Consider the following 13,080-nt stretch of genomic DNA (forward strand, 5'->3'; position numbering starts at 1 on the left):
TTATTTATTTTAAACATTTTTTATTGATTTATAATCATTTTACAATGTTGTGTCAAATACCAGTGTAGAGCACAATTTTTCAGTTATACATGAACATATATATATTCATTGTCACATTTTTTTCTCTGTGAGCTACCATAAGATCTTGTATATATTTCCCTCTGCTATACAGTATTATCTTGTTTATCTATTGTACATTTTGAAAAAAATTTTTTGGATAGACTGGGATTTCAAAATTTTATATTTTTAATTTCAAAACAGGGTCTAAAAAGTTCGGCTTTGATTTCGAGAGCTAGGTCCTTGAGAGAACTGGTTTTGTTTTGAATTCCAAAAGTCTTTGACTTGAAAGATCAAGAGAGATTGATGAATTATCATGACTGTATAGCCTTAGGATGAAAACAGTTTTCTGCAGGAAAAAATAGTGGTATGTATAGATATTTAAAAATAGGTGTAATAGTGCCAAAAAGAAGGCAGGAAGTGAATATTCGAGAAGAGATAAGTTAGATGTAGGTGTGTAGCTCTGAGGGGGACCCGCTGCTTTTTGGTGATGGTACATGTAAAATCTCCCAATATGTTTAAAAATCTGAGAATAGAAGGAAACAGGGACCTACTTCCTCCCTGCAACTGGAAACCCAGGAAGAACAGCCACAGGGAGTGCACTGAGCCAACAGGAGGAGATTGCGGTAAAATGTATGTTGGCAAACAGGGTTTAAGATAGTACCTTCCAGTTCCAGACATTTTAACAGTGCTGATTCTTCCAATTCATGATCATGGAGTATCTTTCCATTTATTTGTATCATCTTCAATTTCCTTCATCAATGACTTCTAGTCTTCAGAGTATATAGGTCTTTTACCTCCTCAGTATTTCTTCCTAGGTATTTTATTCTCTTTGATGCAATTGTAAATGAGATTGTTTTCTTGCTTTCTCTTTCTGATAATTTATTATTAGTATATAGAAAAGTAACATATTTCCATATATTAATCTTGTATCCTGCAGCTTTACCAAATTAATTTATTAATTCTAATAGTTTTTGGGTGGAGACTTTAGGGTTTTCTATATATGGCATCATTTATGTATGTATGTATGTATTTTTTATTAATAGACTTTATTTTTTAGAGCAATTTCAGGTTCACAGCAGAATTGAGCAGAAAATACAGAGTTTACACATATCCCTCCCTACCCACATATATATACTCCCCTACCCTCAACATCCCTCATCAGTTTGTCATATTTGGTAGAATCGATGGACAAACATGGGCACATTATTATCAACCAAAGTTCATAGTTTACATTAGGGTTCACTCTTGATGTTGTACATTCCATGGGTTTTGACAAATGCGTAATGACATGTAGCCACCACTATAGTATCATACAGAATAATTTCATTGCCCTAAAAATCCCTTGTGATCCATCTTTTCATTCCTCTCTCCCCCCCAAACTCCTGGAAACCACCATCTTTTTATTGTTTCTGTAGCTTTGTATATGGCATCATTTCATCAGACAGTTTTACTTCTTCCCTTCCAATTTTAATGCTTTTTCTTTCTTTTTTTTTTTTTTTTTTTTTTGTCTGATTGCTGTGGCTAAGACAGTACCCCATTGCAGGCTGGGATGCATGCTGGGGCAGTCCTGACAAGCTGGCCAGAGCCCCAGGCAGTTTTCAATCTGCTGCCTTCATGCTGTGACCAGAAGTAAGCAAATCTGTGTGCGCTCTCTTCAAGAGCAGAGTCTTGGTTCTCTTATAGCCCTCTAATAAACCCCATGGGCTTTTAAACCAGTGAAGGGAGGCTTGTCTTCCTGGTGTCAGACCCCAGGGCTGGGGTGCCTAGTATGTGGCTTGAAGCCCTTCCTTACCAGGGAGGATTCCCTAGCCTGTGATATCCCCCTCCTCTTTTTGTCCCCCAATGTGGGTCCTGACTAGATCACTTCTGTTTACTTCTTACCAGACTCCATGTGGAAATATCTTTACAACCTTGGCTGTAGAAGAGCTGTTTTGATAGTTCCCAAGTTGACTTTAGTGACAGTCACTCTGTATGTAGTTACAGTTTTGGTTTGTTTGTGAGGGGAGGTGAGCCCAGTGCTTCTACTCTACCAGCTTGATCTCCTCCCAACTTCAGGTTTTTTTATTCCTCAAGTCTTCTGTTCAATCTCTCTGCCTCTATACCTGTGAATTCTGAAAGAAAAACCTGATAACTCTCTCTGGTTGTGTGTCTGTCGAAAATTTCTGTTCTTCTCATGTCTCTCTGGGAGAGAGACTTTCTTTCTACCCCAAGCCTTGGCTTCTGTAGCATTGGAGAGCAGGGTGGGAAGGGACAGACTGGGAGTTCAAGATTTGTAGATACTGACAGGTATATATATATAGAATAGATAAACAATTTTATGCTGTATAGCACAGGGAAATATATTTAAGGTCTTGTAGTAGCTCACAGTGAAAAAGACTAAGAAAATGAATATATATATATTCATATATGACTGAAAACTTGTGCTGTATACCAGAAATTGACACAACATTGTAAACTGACTATAACTCAATAAAACAAAACAAACAAACAAACAAACAAAAAACTCATGGAGGCCAGAAGGCAGTGAAATGACATATTTAAGGTGTTCAAAGAATGAGAATATTACAAAGAAGTCTATATCCAGCTAAATAATTGTTCAGAAATAAATGTTGCTTATTACAAAACCACAGCAATTAAAGCAATGTGATGCTGGCTTAAAGATAGATATACAGATCAATGGATTAGAATTTAAACCCACATATTTGTAGTCAATTGATAGCCAATCAAGAGTACCAAGACAGTCAACGGGGAAAAGTACTTTTCAACAAATGATATGGGGACAGTTAACTATATGAAAAAAAATAAAGTTGAACCCCTGCCCCATATCATACACGAGACTTAACTCAAAACGCATCAAAAGCCCAAATGTAAGAACTAAAACTATAAAACTCTTAGAAGAAAATAGACAAAAATATTCATGATTATGGGTTAAGCAATAGCTTCTTAGATATAACACCTAAACCACAAGATGCAAAAGAAAACATAGATAAATTGAACTTTATCAAAATTAAAATCTTTTGCACTTTAAAGACACTATTAGAAAACTGAAAAGATAGCCCTAAGAATGGGAGAAAATATTTGCAAGTTGTATATCAGACAAGATTCTAGTATTCAACTATACTAAAGATTCTTGCAGCTTAAGAACAAAAAGGCAAATAACCCAATTAGAAAATGGACATAAGTTTGGAATATATATTTGTCCAAAGTTGATATTCAAATTGCCTGTAAGTACAAGAAAAGTCCTCTACGTTGTTAACAATGGGAGAAATACAAAGCAAAATAACACAATGCCACTTTACACCTATTAGGATAATAATAATGATGATGATGATGATGATGATGATGATGATGATAGACAGTAACAAGTGTTGGAAAGGATATGAAGAAATTGAAACTCTCTTACATTTGGGATGTAAAGTAGTATAGCCACTTTGGAAAACATTTTGGCAGTTCTTCAAAAAGTTAGAGTGTTATCATAAGAATCAGCAGTTTCACTCATAAGAGAGCTAAAACATATGTTCACACAGAAATTTGTATATAAATGTTCACAATGGCATTATTCATAATAGCCCCAAATTAGAAATCAACTGATAAATGGATAAACAAAATGTGATATGTTCATACAATATATAAATTATTTAGCCATAAGAAGGAATGAAGTACTGACTGACGCTACAGCAACAAAAACACTATTCAGCAAGGTTACTATTCAAATTTGAAAGAGAATAGAGAGTATTACAGACAAGCAAAAACTAAAAGAGTTCATCACCACTAAATTGGCTTTACAAGAAATGTTAAAGGGACTTCATTAAGTGGAAAAGACAATGCCACAAGGAGAAATATGAAAATTACAAAAGGAGAAATATCACTGGCAAAGGCAAACATACAGTAAAGGTAGTAGAACAACCACTTATAAAGGTTGTAGGAAGGTTAAAAGACAAAAGTAGTAAAATCATCTATTTGCACAATAAGTAAGGGGGAAGGTATAGCTCAGTGGCAGAGTGCATGCTTAGCATGCACGAGGTCCTGGGTTTAATCCCCAGTACCTCCATTAAAATAAATAAATAAGCCTAGTTACCTCCCTCTACCAAAAAACCCCCACAGTAGGTAAATAAGGGATAGACAAAACAAAAAGATATAAATATGATGGCAAAACATTAAACATGGTGAGTGGGAATTAAAAGGTAGGAAGGTTACAGTGCATTTGAACTTAGGAGATCATCAACTTAAAATAATCACATATATATAGGTTGTAATATATGAAACTATGGTAACCGCAAACCAAAACCTTATACCAGATAGACACACAAAAAAGAGAAAGGAATCCAAACATAACACTAAAAACAGCCATCAACACAAGAGAAGAGAGCAAGAGAATAAGGGACAAGAAAGAAAAAAAAAAAAAAGAATGAACTACAGAAACAACAAGAGAAATTACCAAAATGGCAGTATGTACATGTCTATCAATAATTACTTTAAAAGTAAATGAAGGAGATGCTCCAATCAAAAGACAGAGCTGTTGAATGGATGAAAAATCAAGACCTATGTATAAGGTGCCTACAAGAGACTCACTTCAGACCTAAAGAAACACATACTGAAAGTGAGGGGATGGAAAAAGGTAGTCCCTGAAAGTGGAAATTAAAAGAAAACTAGGGTAGCCTTACTCATATCAGACAAAATAGACTTTAAAATAAAGACTGTTCCAAGAGACAAAGAAGAGTATTACATAATGATAAAGGGATCAATCCAAAAAGAGGTATAAAATTGTAAATATATATGCACCCAACATAGGAGCAACTAAATACATAAATATTAACAAACATGAAGAGAGACATTGAAAATAATACAAGAATAGTAAGGTTCTTTAACACTTCACTTACATCAATTGACAAATCATCCAGACAGAAAATCAAGAAAACAGTGGCCTGAAATGACACATTAGACCCTATGAACTTGATACATGGAACATTCCAACTGAAAGCAGCATAATACATGGTCTTTTCAGGTACACATGGAACATTGTCCAGGATAGATCGTATGCTAGGCCACAAAACATGCCTTGGTAAATTTAAGAAAACAGAATTCATATCAGGCATATTTTCTGACCACAGCGCTACTTCGGGTGTGAGTTACCTCCCCGTCTCACAGCTGAGCTTTTTCCTCCATCATGGCAGCCCTCGCTCCAGTGTGGAGCAGCGACATAAAGCAAGAAATGGCTGGAGCATTTGCCCGACTCAGGTGGGGAGCATTAGGGCCGTCATGGGAAACTGGGCAGCCACTCTAGCAGTCTGCAATCTGCCCTCTTAACCCTGCTTCTGGATTAAGCCAGCGGACACACGCTCCTCACAAGTGGAGTCCAGGCTTCCTACAACCTTTCTGTTAGTCCCAGTGGCCCTCAACCTGCCAAGGAGGCTTGTCTTCCCTGTGTCAGACTCAAGGACTGGGGTGCCCAATGTGTGGCTCCAGCCATTCACTCCTCAGGTCAGGTGTCTGCCTATGTAATCTTCCTTTTTCTCTGAGTCCCTTCCCAGGGTACATATCCCAACCTTCTCTTCCCTTCCTACCTGATGCTTTATGGATCTTCTTTACAGCCTTGGTTGTACAGGATTCTTTCTGCCAGTTTCTAGTCAGTTTTCAATGAGGCTTCCACATGGAGATGTATTTTTGTGTGTTTTTTGGAGGAAGTGAGCTCCAAGTCCTCCTACTCCACCATCTTGGTTAGTCTCCTCTCGCCTTTTGCCCTTGCCTTCATCTTATATGAAAACTGGAATACTGCTTTTTACTGATGCAGATGATTAATGACCCATGAGGAATAATGGTCATGTGACCCCCAGGGGGAGGAAAAACCCTGGTCCCCAGAGCTGTGGATGTGCTTCTCTCTTAGTAGTTAGATTCTGTTTTTAGCTTTGCCTCCTTTAAGTCCCCCTGTACCCATTTCAGGTTGTGAAATGCAGCTGTGAATGGCTCTGGGTTGTTATCTGCCCAGTCCTGCCTTTATGTAAGTTCGTAATTGCATTTTATGGAATTGCCCACTTCATTTTTTGGTCTCGAAGTTCCTTTTCAGTTTCGTGGATATTTTTCAGTATCCCTGACTTCAAACACAAACCATGATGAATTTTTTATTTCATGTGCATCTGATATGCTAAAATTTAAAAAGCCTAAAAAAGATAAACAATGCGAAATATTAAAAGAATGTGAAGCAACTGAAACCCTCACACACTGGTGCTGAGCTTGCAAAATTTTACAATCATTTTGGAAAACAGTTTGCCAGTTTCTAATAAAACTAAATATATAGGTATGCTATGGCCCTGCAAGTCCGTCTAAGTAATGTACAAGGAAAATGAGCACATATGTCTGCACCAAAGATATTTTATAATAATGTTCATAGCAGCTTTATCCATACCAGCCACAAACTAGAACAGTTCAAATACCTGCTAACAGAATGATGGATAACTTATTGTGAAATATTCATAAAATGGAGTACTACAAGATTAGATTTCAAATACGTGGAAAATTCTTTTTGTACTTTATCTGTCATTCCTGTGTTTGTAGTAGAGTAGTGTGTCAAATAAGAAATGCTTGGTTTTCATTGGAAATTTACACTGGAATTGGTGTTGATCTGTGCCAGCTCTAGTTGTAAAGATTAATTATTATGACAAAAACCCAAAAATTATTTTGACATTTTTCCTGTCAGTGTGCTGATATAAATACACTGTCTTTAGATTACATGTCTTCTCTAAGTGATTTTGTGCTGTAACTATAGACAAAGGAAGCTTTCTGTTCTCCCCGAGATGAGGAGGTCTCCTTTGAGAGGCTGAATGACTTCCCAGACAGGGCTCTGAGCTTCGTGTTTTCACATTCCTCTTTACATGCTAGCAGCATGAAATTAGCACTGATTTAGAGTCTTGTTGAGCCCATACAGATACCTCACACTGAGATGAGTCAAATACACAACTAGTAAATGTATATAACTGAGACTTCTGAGACTTGGAGTATGTAAACTATCAAACCATATTTTAAATATACATCTCTTTGATACTGATGCAGCAATTATAATATAGTGTTCTAGACTACAAAATAACTAGCATACATATCCAATAAACATGTGCAGTAATGCTCAGTATAATACTAATTATGATAGACTTGATTTGGAATCAGCTTGAATGACTATCAATAAGAGAATGGTTAAATAAATTATGATAGATCTGAACTATTGTTACCATGTAGGCATAAGAAAGAATAAGCTGGATATTGTGCGTAGGCATGAAAAGATCTCCAAAGTATACAATTAAATGATGGAAACAAGCTGGAGTATGTTTGTGTATGTATGTGTATTTATCTCCCATATATGTATACACAGTGCCTCTGAGCACATCTGTTGAATCATTACATCTAGGCAACAGTGCAGTGTCTCATGATGTGGCTGGAGATTGTTTCATATTTTCTTGTTTGATGAAATACTAATGAAAAGCGAGTTTGTCTTGTTTTAACTCATTTGACTATCCTGATACTCAACACACTTGTATTTACAAACCTGTAACATACACATGGGAAGATGATCAGAAAGTAAACTCAGTCACTTCTCAGCTTCCATGGTGAACCCCAGAGGGCTCATCCACCGTGTGTTTGGCCTGTGGGAAAATCCTCGTGTAGGAACACAGGGAACTAATTTTCTTCTTCTTTTTCCCTGTTCGTCTGGAACTCTCATCAGAGTAGCAGGATTTGTCATTAAATAGTTCAGTGATTGCTTCACTCAGAATTTCCAAAGATGATGCATAATAAAGTCCCCTGTTACTCTAAAAGCAAGTTCTTTTTAGTTAATGAGTCCAAAGGCAAACTTCTTGCGTTACTCCAGAGACTACCTAAAATTATCTTGTTTCCTCTTAGACTCTCCATTCAATCCTCCACCCACTGACTGTCTAAACCCAGCTACTTCCCCTAGTAGGTTACACAGAAGGATCCTTTATTTGGATAATGAAACAGCAAAATATTACTTATAGAGGAAATTAAGTGGACAAATGATTGTGTGATCAGGATTAAGAAAGATGAGAGAAATTGCTCAAAAATTTGAATGTTTCAAGATGATTCTCAAGCAGAATTTAGAAAAAGGTTATGAAGATTTGTGTGCAGGTCTTTTGGAGCCTGGGTAAACATGCTTCTTTTTTCTTATCCAACTTTCTAGATTGAAAACTATACTATTCACAGAGTTGAGAAGTTGGGTATATCCTCTCTTGATGGCAATCAGCTGAGCTAAGATATGTTCCCTTTTTAACTCTGAGCTCCAGAATATGAGCCAAGAGCATAATACCATTCTCCCTAAATTCTCTCATGTTTTTGTTGCTTTTAACCAACTCCTTGCTCTGCTTTCTTTTCTCCCTTCCGTCTCTTTATGACTTTCTAAGACACTTACTTTATGTCTCATTCCTCTCATCTAAACTCTTTCACTGGCCCAGAGCTCTCCTGCAATGCTGCCTCCTCGGGGATACTAGTTTATATCTGTTCCTGAAGATGTTATGGTCAGCTTCTCAGATGTGCATCTCTTCTTCCTTTGAAATGCTAAGCATTTAAAACAAATTGAAAACTGAATTTGTTAAAGTTCTTCCTTTCTGTAAATTATCCAATCAAATTCTATAACACTGCAAAATGGGTATTGTTATACCTATGTGCAGATGGGTAACTTGAAATTAAAAAATGAAATATCTTTTCAAAGCTCACATATCTAGAAAATACCAAGGTAGGATAGGGCCCCACATATGTGTGCCTCCCAGGAGGTCTGCCATGCCTCTGCTGCTTCTCCTTGCCTTTTAGCACAGAGCGTGCATTCTACCAGGGCCTGGAAAGGCTGGGGTCACTGAGATTACCATGTGAGCAGGTCAGGACATCAAGCGCATACTTCTAATCCTTATAGATTAAAATTTCCTCTCTACCCTGAATTCCAGAGAGATGCATTTTTTTGGCAATTAAAAAATATATATCACAGCATTTATATCAGATGTTATAGATTTATTTGTGATTTTATGAGTTGCCAGTACTTCCTGAAAAACTAATACTGTAAAGTAATATCTTTAAGAAACACATACATTGCAATAAGAAGTATAGTTGGTGGGTCTTGTTTTCATAAGTGAAAATCTTGCCACTCTGTACTCATAACACATTTAAAAAACCAAGAAGTAAATAGTCAAAACTGACTATACAGCATATAGTACATTTGCATTGATAGACTTCTAATTCCTTTACAACAGAAGTTGGAATTATTGTCAGCATAAATATATCCTTGCTGGCAATGTGCTAATTTCTGATGTCAATATAAAATAATAAACACAAGAAACTCTATCAATAGGATACATGCCAAAAAAATTACAACACTCTAAAGCTCACTTTGATCTATATTTGTGGAGTAACTGCACAATTACCTCTTTATAGGTTTCTACTTCAACATTTTCTTTTATTCTTACCTAAAAATTAAATTATTTAAAATATTTAAAAATCATCGAGAGAACCAAACAGTTCAGTAATTCAAGAAGTGTTTTCCATTTCTGTGATTGTTCGTTGCTTCTTTTGGACCCTTTTGACTGTGCAAATACAGGTCTAATGCTGCTAATTAAAGGTCCTAAGGCTCAACCGTGTTGGCAGTGAGGGCTGACACAGGGAACATCACAGGCTGGGTACTCATTAAACACGAATATTAAAGCGGTTGTTCCACCTACTTGGTCGACCTGTGCAGGGCAAGTAACTGGTTGGATTTTCTCCCACAACCAACTGATTTTACATCACATTAACATAATGTTAGATCTCTGTTGTTTCAATTGTAGGGATTTGAAGTGTGATTCCTCAGTGCTTCTCTATTTTCTGTCATTTTACCTAGCATGTATTTTATATATGTTAGGCAAGTTATATATATTTTTTATTCATATTTTGTACAGAAGTGAGAACTCACAACTTTCACTTAACAAAAACAAAAAGGAAAAGCACAAAAACAGTTGTATTAATTATGTATTTGAATACATAATTTGTTTATTTGGAGTGTGTGTGGTGGATGTAGAGGGATTGTGTTTTAACCGAGAATAATGTTTTACTGTCAGATTTATATTGCGAACACAATGGCCTTGTAACTATGGGAACTTAGTTACATTGTAACTATTTTCTATAAATGATTGTATTTTATTAAATATTGCTTAGCTTTAAATTTGAACTTCCATAGTAGAAAAGTCTGTTTAAGTAAAACTTAGCCATTAAATTTGTGATGGTTTTTATTCAAGAATTTTAAAAACATTTTTAATTTTGAAAAAAAATTTTAAATTTAGGAAAGTTGAAAGAGTAATATAACTTTCATCTAGATCCACGAATTGTTAGCATCTTATCACATGTATTTTATCATCTTTTCTCTATGTATGTATATATGTATGTATGTAATTTGTTCTGCTGAATCATTAGAAAGTAAGTTGGGACACCAGAACACTTTCCTGAATACTTAAAGTTTCTCCTCCTATGAATAAGGATATTCTCCTACATAACCCCACTCCCACTGACACACATGAGACGATCAACAATAATTCAGTTATATCTAACATTAGATTTGTGTTTTAACGGTTGAGATTTGTAACCTTTTGAAACACAGTAGTACTTCCTTATCATCTGAGATAGTATTTCAGCTTGAAACTGTGATAGCATAATTCTTTTTGTGCTGTGCTGTGGGCAGCCTCACCGTGTTACCCATGCTTCTGGGGCAAATATGACTGCTATAGGGTACCGTGGACATGAGGTAGTAAGCTTTGTCCTTTATTGCTCTTCCTTGTGAGCTGAAACCGGAAACCCCGTACGGTTATCTTAGTTACTATGTGATGTATACAGCTAGTCCTCTCTCATGTAGAATACTGTTAAAAATCTTGTCATTTGATTGCACAATGAAAATCATTATGATGTGTATATAAATCTGAGGTAATTTTTACTACAGTCTAATTTAATGTGATAATACAGTGGCTTTCCAGGTTTGTTTAGTAAAGCTTTGCAAAAAAGCCCTAACAAAACACCTCCCTTAACCCACGATAGATACAGGGCGTATCTAATTGAGCAAAGAAGCAAAACACAAAACAAAATCAGGACACGTGTAAATAATGGGTGATAGTTATCTTTGGCCCCTCTAACTTTATACTTTCCCTATAATGCTAAGTGCCCATCATTAAAGTAAAAGAATTCAAGTTAATAGAAACCATTTAGAAGCCTGTGTCTGGTTACATAGATTGGCTTGTGTTCCAAAAGCAGTGTCTTTCATTCACTCATTCATTGATTCATTCCTTCCTTCCTTCATTCATTCCTTCCTTCATTCATGGTTTTCACTATCACATTCTGAGCAACAGTTATGAATTATTAATTATGTTGGTACCCTTTGTTTGTCTGATTCAGAAATTAACACTTCTCAGGGTCAGGCAGGAGCCAATTAATTTCCTCCATATAATAGTGTTAATATATAGAAACAAACCTATTATGTTCCCAGGGCTGTATATTTTAAATTTTGAAATAGAGATTGAAGAAGTAAACCAATAATGGTGATATTTCTGCCACAGTAAAAATGGAAGTTTTAAAATAATTTTGAAAGCACTTTATTGAGGTGTGATTGATAAAGAAAAAGCTGTAATTCCTCCTACCCTCTTTATTATTATTGTAATTTTTTGGTTTATGATAATGACACTTAAGATCTACCCAGCCAAATTTTAAATATACAATACAGCATGATTAACTATAGTCACTATGCTGTACAGTATATCTTTAGAATTTATTAATGTGATATAACTTTGTACCCTTTGATTAATAACTCTGTTTCCCCTTCCTCCCAGACACTGGCAACCCCATGCTACTCTGTTTCTATGAGTTTGTATATTTTAGATTCCTCATGTGAAGGTATCATGTAGTATTTTTCCTTCTGTGCCTAGCTTATTTCACTTAGCATATAGTCCTCCAGGTTTATTCATGTTGCAAATGGCAGGATTTCATTTTTTAAGGCTGAATAATATTCTATTATATGTATTTAATGACATTTTATTTATCCATTGATCTGTCAGTGGACTCTCAGATTGCTACCATGTCTTGGCTACTGTGAGTAATGTTGCTATGAATATGGGAGTGCAGATATCTCTTCAAGATCTAGATTTCAATTCCTTTGGAAATATACCCAGATAATTGCTGTATTATATGGTAGTTCTATTTTTAATTTTCTGAGGAGCTATAATACTGTTTCCCCAAGTGACTACTAATTTACATTCCTACCAACAGCATATCAGGGTTCCCTCTTTCTCCACATCTTCACCAATAATTGGGTATTTTTTTTTGATAATAGACATCTTAACTGATGTGAGGTGATATCTGTTGGTGATTTTGATTTGTGTTTCACTGGTAAGTAGTGATGTTGAACACCTTTTCATGTACCTAATGGCCATTTGTATGTCTTCTTTTGGAAAAATGTCTATTCAGATCCTTTGCCCATTTTAAAATCAAATGGTGATGATGATTTGCTAATGAGTTGTAAGAGTTCCTCGTTATGTTGGAAATTAACCCTTTAACAGATCTATGGTTCGCAGATATTTTCTCCCATTTCTTAGGTTGCCTTTTCATTTTGTTGATTGTTTCCTTTTCTGTACAGAACTTTTTAGTTTGATGTAGTCCCAGTGTATTTTTGTTGTTATTTCCTGTGCTTTTGATGTCATATTCAAGAAAACATTGCCAAGACCAATAACAAGCAGCATTCCATGGTGTTTTCTTCTAGTAGAATTATAGTTTCAGGTCTTACGTTTAAGCCTTTAATCAATTTTAATTTTTGTGTATAGTGTAAGATAAGTTTCCAATTTCATTGTTTTTCATGTGGATATCTAGTTTTACCAATGCCATTTATTGAAGAGACTATCCTTTCCCCCTTGTGTACTCATGGCAGTCTTGTCAGAGCTTAGTTGATTGTGCATGCATAAGTTTATTTCTGGGCTCTCTATTCTGTCCAGTGTGTCTCTTTTCTCTGCCAGGACCTTACTA

The 13,080-nt window shown here is 35.7% G+C and overlaps 2 protein-coding genes across 5 annotated transcripts in view; both read left to right on the top strand.

The window, feature by feature from the left end:
• The window catches only part of LOC102538735 (olfactory receptor 8S1-like), a 39,137-nt gene that overhangs the window by 18,344 nt on the left and 7,713 nt on the right, over positions 1-13,080 (top strand). The window contains exon 1 of one of the 4 annotated variants that reach the window (XM_072972897.1): positions 342-424. The exons of 2 other annotated variants lie outside the window; for them this stretch is intronic. The gene's annotated coding sequence lies outside the window, so the exon portion shown is untranslated. Of the gene's footprint in view, positions 1-341; positions 425-5,194; positions 5,299-13,080 lie in introns of those variants that run through there. One more of the 4 variants, XM_072972895.1, reaches the window with a different exon arrangement.
• The window catches only part of ZNF641 (zinc finger protein 641), a 105,026-nt gene that overhangs the window by 18,297 nt on the left and 73,649 nt on the right, over positions 1-13,080 (top strand). The window lies entirely within an intron of this gene.

Source organism: Vicugna pacos, chromosome 12 (assembly GCF_048564905.1).
Source record: "Vicugna pacos chromosome 12, VicPac4, whole genome shotgun sequence".
Taxonomy (NCBI): Eukaryota; Metazoa; Chordata; class Mammalia; order Artiodactyla; family Camelidae; genus Vicugna; species Vicugna pacos.